Source organism: Apium graveolens, unplaced genomic scaffold (assembly GCF_009905375.1).
Source record: "Apium graveolens cultivar Ventura unplaced genomic scaffold, ASM990537v1 ctg3510, whole genome shotgun sequence".
Taxonomy (NCBI): Eukaryota; Viridiplantae; Streptophyta; class Magnoliopsida; order Apiales; family Apiaceae; genus Apium; species Apium graveolens.
This window is the reverse complement of record NW_027418127.1, coordinates 30,628-37,789: the sequence shown is the minus strand read 5'-3', so window position 1 is coordinate 37,789 and position 7,162 is coordinate 30,628. Positions and strand designations below refer to the sequence as shown.

Sequence of the window (7,162 nt, the reverse complement as noted above, 5' to 3'; positions counted from 1 at the left end):
AGAGCGTCAAGCTATTCAGAGTCTTATTGAGACATCCCAAGGTCGAGGAGTTGACTTGGGAATTAGAGAGCCACCTGCGAGAAAGGTACCCCCATCTATTTGTGAGTTGATTCCGGGACGGAATCCTTTTAAGAGAGGGAGACTGTAAGAACCCTGATTTTTGTAATATTTTAAAACTTCCGTGAATAGTAACTTGAGCTGATTAAGTAATACGTATGGGGATCATCATAAAATGAATAGTGGAATTTTGAGAATCCGAGATCATATTCTTGTTTATCGAGGAAAATAAGTGAATGTAAAAGCCGACGGAATTCAAAGATTCACGATTATACTACGTGTTTTCGTATCCGTAAAGAATGGCGTAGAACCAAGAATACTATGTGAAATAAATAATATATATCAAGGTGTTTTTATGATCAAGAGAAGGAATGGAATTGGTTATAGGATTATAAGCGATAAAAGAAATCGCTATGAAACAAATCATTATACGTGGAAACTATCGGAATGGAACGACGATTACGTTTACGATAAATAAACGAATGAGAAATTAAATCCCATGCAAGTTGGCCATGCATAACCAAGTCCTAACTAGTAGTTAGGAGTGTAACTAGATGATTAGAAGCTAACTAGAATAGTTAGTGGAATAGTGTTGAATAGTGATGGGAGACAAACAAGTACACAAGTCATACTTCTCCCTTTTCTCACTTCACCACACAATCAAACCAACCCATACCTTTGCCAAATTATTGTCAAATCTGCTGCATACATCCCATATATTCATTATACACTCCCACACTTTAGCCACAAAGAAAACAACCCCTTTTCCCTCACTTAAAGCTCTCCCATTTTTCATTCCAGCAGTTCGGGTTTTCTGAGCAAGGGAGAAAGAAAAATTCATAACTCAAAATATACTCATTCAAATATCATGAAATTTTTACCATATCTTCTCTATATCATGGGTAAGCTTCGTACCAAATTTAAGCCTCAAATTATTTTTTTTCAATTTTATAAAAATGTTTGAATGAGGTGCTGAAATGTAACTCCGAAATTCTAACTTGTTTCTTGGTTTTGTTTCTTTAGGAGCTAGCCCTTCTAAGTGTTTTCTAAGCAAACCAAGCCTCAATAATCCTAGAACTAACCTTTCTAGTGTCCAAGAAGGTATAAGTTTCAACCCTTTAAGGTTTTATGGTTGGATTTAAGAGTTATGTTTGTTGTAGTGTTAAGATCCAAAGGATTGTGTTTGTTTGAGTTTGTATTGATTATGTTCTTGCTAAAGGCTTGAGATGTTGAGTTGTAATCCATGTATGTGGTACTATATAGAGCATATAAGGTGTATGTGGGTGGATCTTGAGAAGTACTTGTGTTTATGATGGTTATAGGTAGTGATTGTGTTAAGATCAAGTAGTAGAAATTGAGTTTGGGCATTCTTGCACTTGATCTGTTTTCTGCAGGACATTCGGCCATGAAAATGGTTAAAATTTGAAAACCACTGGACATTACCAGATAGATCTTGTTTTGTAGTTTCTATACATGTGTAGATCATCATGAGGAGATTTACGGTTTAGGAGATATGGTCGTTTTAGTGTAAAACATTTCTGCGATTAGCCAACTGCACTTAAGTCCACTTGCATGGTGATTTTGAAGGACTTAAAATAATTTCAAGATTCTGGAAAAATTATGAAAAATGGATATGACAGCAGAGAAGACTGTCCAAAAAGAATTTTGAGAAAATATTAATTTTTCGATTTTATAAAAATATTTTGGTAGAGCAAGGGCAAGCGAGAAACGCATAAAAACCTAGTTTTGACGCGCGTTTTCTCACGTTCGAGCTTAAAACTAGAAATGGACTTTCTAAAGCGAACGATCGATTTCAAAACTCGACCATGTTATAAAGTGAGAATATAAGTGTTGAGAATGTGACGATCGGAGATTCGTTATACTTGAGTAGTTGCGAAAGTTGCTTAATAAAAGCGAGACATTAATCGCGTACTAACTTAGACCGTTGGTTCTTGTTTATAGATCGCCAACCAAACACTAGATACCATACCACTTCGATTACTCGAGGCAAGTTTTCGAAACCCTATCTCATACTATCCATGCTATATATATACTGTTGTGATATTGATGCCATGATTTACAGTTCAAATATATATGCTTGTCTATGATATCAATACATACGAATTATGCGATTGTTTACGAAAACAAATTTCGTTTTACACAAGTATGAGAAATTGAAACGTATTTCAAATATAATATATGATAATGGGAGTCGGAGATATTTTAATAGCGATTTAATTCCGGAGAGAGCCGGACGCAAAAGATTTATATTTCGATAAACAAAGTACGTTCGCGTAATATATATATCAAGCGAACGATTGATATTTGACTTAAACTTCGAGAAATATTGGTTAATTCATTTAAGGGACACCCTTACTTGATTGATTATTTTATAAAGCGATACTTAAGGGATTATTAAATATCCAGAAAGTATTTAAAAATATACTGAATAGTTTATAAATCATTTCACGTTATTTAATAAAGATTTAACTATTCAAAGAGCAATTATAGGATACCAAACCCTGTTTTGATTATTTGATTAAGGTGTCTCCATTCGTTGGACCTCATTCAGAAATATTTTGTATTTAAGGTTTATTAATTCATTGAACCTTAATTAGAAATACTTTGTACTTAAGATTTTATCAATTCATTGAACCATATTCAGAGATATTTTATATATAAGGTTTTTATCAATCCATTGAACCTTATACAGAGATGTTTTATTTATAAGATTTTATCAATTCATTGAATCCCTCTTAAATTACTATGAGACCTTAGATATTTAATATCTTCGGACTTCTAAAAACTTATTTAAAAATAGACATAGTTCCCAAAGGTACTTTCTAAATTATTCAAAACTCTTGAAAGAGATTAATCATTTGAAACGTATCAAAACCTTAGGGAACTTAGTCTAGAAGCATAAGAGTTTTGCTTCCTCGTTCAATAAAGAACAAGTGAGTAATATATGTGTCGCCCTACTACAGATAGGGATTTGAAAATGATTTTAAATTCAAAACTCCGACAACTCCCAAAGATCAATTGAGTTAAAAGTGATGAATAAAACATCTTATTTACTGGTCAACTTTTAACGACCTATTCCTTCGAAAAAGGATTTTGAGCAAAAGATATAACTGTTTTGGGACTGGAATGTGGCCTGCCCGGCACAGAGTGGTATCGGGCAGTGACCAGGCGCGGAGTGGCGCATTATGCAAGCGCGGAGTGGCGCATTGTACGGTTATATGGTCTATGTGACCATTGACTTTCGGACTTGCACGGCAATGGGCAACCACCGTGTAGTGTCTTGATGAGCCCAAAGGCGGCTAGGTTTGTATTCCTTCTACTAGTAGAGAAAATTTCGTATTCGACTGATCACCGATACGTGGTTTATTCCAGTATAGTCCCTTTCTTCCATTTTGGAAAAACTGTTGTGAAATATACGACAGATAGCCGATAAGGCTGAGTTTTAAACAAGGATATTGATGAATATATATCAAATCCATTTGAGAAATCTGCTGATAAGGCTGAGTTTAAATAAGGATGTTGATGATTATATATCAAATCCATTTGAGAAATCTGCCGATAAGGCTGAGTTTAAATAAGGATGTTGATGATTATATATCAAATCCATTTGAGAAATCTGCCAATAAGGCTGAGTTTTAAATTGGGATGTTGATGAATATATATCACACCCATTTAAGAATCTTGGTTCGAGTAACATCTTGAGATTTTGAAATAAAATGAGTATGAGTATAAAATGATTTTGAGAAAGAGATGAATACAAGTATTCAGTGGATATACTATTGTAGTTGATTTTGAGAATATTATAAATTTGATAAGCATATAAACTTTCAGAACGCTTTGGAGATACAAAGTATAATTATTGGTTTTATTTATCCTTACATACTTAATTATGGGGATATATACCTTGCTGAGCTTTAATGCTCACCCTTGCTTTTATATATCATATCACAACAGATTACCAGCATGGATCAGACCAGGACTGCTGTCCGTAGGCGGGTAAGGAACGCTCGTGAGTTCCGTAGGCTTTTTGTGCGCCAGCCCCGTCAGGTAGATAAGTGGAAATGATTTATTTGATAATGTTTCCAAGCATATAACCTGTGTGTATATGAGTTTGAATAAAAGGTCGAGTAATATTGTGAAAAGAGAATTATTTAATTAATAAGTGATCGTAACGACCCGAATTCACGACCTTGGATTTTGGGGGTGTTACAAAATAGGTAGCCTTGAGGAAAATTTTTGCTACTTTCTTACCTTCTAATCCGGGTGTGGTTTGTATGGACCAATTCAGATTCAAGTAGAGGAAATTAGTTGCCTTTGGGAAATTTTTGCTACTTTCTTGCCCCCCAATCCGGGTATGGTGTGTATGGATGAGTTCAGATTCAAGTAAAGAAAATAGACTGTCTTGGGGAAATTTTTTGTTGCTTTCTTGCTCCCAATCCGGGTATGGTGTGTATTGACCAATTCCGATTTAAGTGGAGGAAATTGGTTGGTTTGGGAAAATTTTTGTCGCTTTCCTAACCCCCAATCTGGGTATGATTTGTATGGACAAATCCGGATTCAAGTAGAGGAAATGGGTTGTCTTGGGAATTTTTTTGCTGCTTTCTTGCCCCCCAATCCGGGTATTGTTTGTATGGACCAATGCGGATTCAAGTGGAGAAAATTAGTTGCCTTTAGAAAAATTTTGCTGTTTCTTGACCCCCAATCCGGGCAAGGTTTGTATGGACCAATACGGATTCAAGTGGAGAAAATGTAGAGCCATACCCGGGTTCAAGGAGAAACTGGTTTTCTTGAATGAAAATTTTGCTGTTTTCTTGCCCCCAATTGGGGTTGGTTATGTAGAGTTTTACCCGGGTTTTTGGGTAAATTTTGATCCGAATTTATTGCAGTGAAAATTTGGAAAATTGGTGGAAGTTGTAACATTTTTCAGTTTTTCCCCTTCTAATTTGCATTGTTGGTAGTTAATTCTCCTCAAAAGACGCCCCACAATGATGATGGGCTATAATTACCGTGTGCATTTTTTGTAACTGAAAATCCAGCCAATCGGAGGTGCCACATCACCCTGACGGTTATTCTCTTGGCTATAAAAGGCCATTATCCCTCTTCTTTTTTTACTCTACTCAAAAGATACTGTAAAATCTCTCCCTTTTTATTTCTTTTTTTCCTTTTCCGGCCATATCGTGGTTTGAAGTTTCTCCATTGGTGTAAATCCGTCGTTGTCTTTGTTTTTTCTTGTTTACACAAGTAAGCTTTATTCTCCAACTTTCTTTTCTTGGATTTCTTCTTGGTTTTCACTTTGATCTTTGTATGCCTGGGTTTTTTATTCTCAATTCTAAAGGTTTTTGCTAGATATAGATGTTAATGTGTTGTTATTTTTCGAGATATTGCTATGTTTAGTTTCTAATTTCTGTATTTTGTGCTTGGATCTATATAAAATAGGGTATCTTTGTTTAATTTTGTTTTAAAAAAATTTCGGGTTTATGTGTTGTTCATGGTGTTCATAGTTTAGAAAGTATGTAAGTATGCACAAAAGTGACATATTTTGGTGTTTGATTTTGTGTTTAGTATGTTTCTGGGATTTGGTTTTTGGTTATACCCGGTTGGAGGGTTATACCCGGTTGATTGGGTGTAATGATACTGGGTAGGTTTGAATATCTTTGTATGTTAGCTTGTCTTTTTGGTTGGTAGAAATAGCTTAATCAGGATAATGCTAGTCCGGACTAGCGATGTATAGACGGGTTAGACTTGCATTGCCCATCCAGATTGGCGAGTTATAAAATAACTAACGTAAAGTTCCGGGTCCGGACCACTTAGTAAAAACATAAAACTTGTAGGAATCCAGACTAACTCACTTTGATCTTGATAGATATATGGCACAGACCAAGGTTCTCTCCAAAAGATATCTGTCTTGTTACTCGGGTTCCTCAAGCCAAGAGAGCAATTCAGATTCATCATAGAGAAATTTGTCCCGGGTAGATATGGATAAGTCTGCTGCCACTTCAAACGAGGTTATTAGTAGGCTCCAGTTAAAACAACTCCCGGATAAATCTATTCCTTTTACCCCGGAGGGCTACTGTGTTAGGTCGCACACACTGTAGAAGGGGGTTGAATACAGTGTTTATCACAATTAAATCGAATTAAAGAACACAAGTAACAGAAAACAAGCTTTATTAAACTCTGTTACAATATGGAACTGTCCTCTCTCAGTGATGAACAAATTATCACGAGAGCTGCTATGGTTACAATAAATAATAACTTCGATTATGATAACACATATAGTGTAAACCCTATGTCTGTGTTTATATATAACACAGTTACAAGATAATCGCTAATTGATATTGAATATGATTCTGTATCCTAAAATATATCAATTAGATATCTTCTTTTCCAAGTCTTCTATTTTCCATAGAAGTCTTCTCCATGCATATCTCTTCTTTATTTAGTCTTGATCTTCTTTCCTTTCAATCAGCCTTTCCTTAACTGTTCGTCCTTCCGCACTTAAGTTCTGATATCCATCTTCTGATAATTATCTCCTGGTAATTTAAGTACTGATATCATTAAGTTCTGACTTCCAGTAAGTGCTGATTTTAGTAAGTACTGATTTGTCCTGTTAAGTAAGATCTGAAAACTAAACACAAATCATATTAGTCATGACATTATCAAATATATCTAACAATCTCCCCCAACTTGTAAATTAGCATAATATACATGTTTAACAGATATTTGATGATGTCAAAAACATTAAGTACAAATGCATGAGAATTTGACTAGATAACTACAATTTACAGTCCTTGTAGCTTTACCATTTTTAACTTCTGATAACAACTTCAGTCTGTATACACATCAGAATTTAATCAGTTGTAGATCTTTGACTTGGCTTCAATTACTGATCTCTTTGATATCAGGAGTTGTTCTGAGATAGTTCTTTAACAAACATCTCTCATCATATTCAAGTTCATTAACCATCCTCCTTTTAGCATTCTTCAATTCAATTGTATCTTCAACAATTTGAAAGATAGCAGCCCTGAGATCATTTATTCTAGCTTTTCTTATGTCCTGATCTAGTCTGATCAAATATGCCTTGTCA

At 34.9% G+C, this 7,162-nt stretch overlaps 1 long non-coding RNA gene across 1 annotated transcript; it reads left to right on the top strand.

Moving 5' to 3' along the window:
- The first annotated feature begins 814 nt into the window (after nt 1-814).
- Nucleotides 815-2,075, top strand: LOC141701186 (uncharacterized). Its single transcript, XR_012566696.1, has 3 exons — nt 815-959; nt 1,081-1,158; nt 2,020-2,075. It is a non-coding gene; the product is annotated as an uncharacterized LOC141701186 (long non-coding RNA).
- Nucleotides 2,076-7,162: the final 5,087 nt, after the last annotated feature.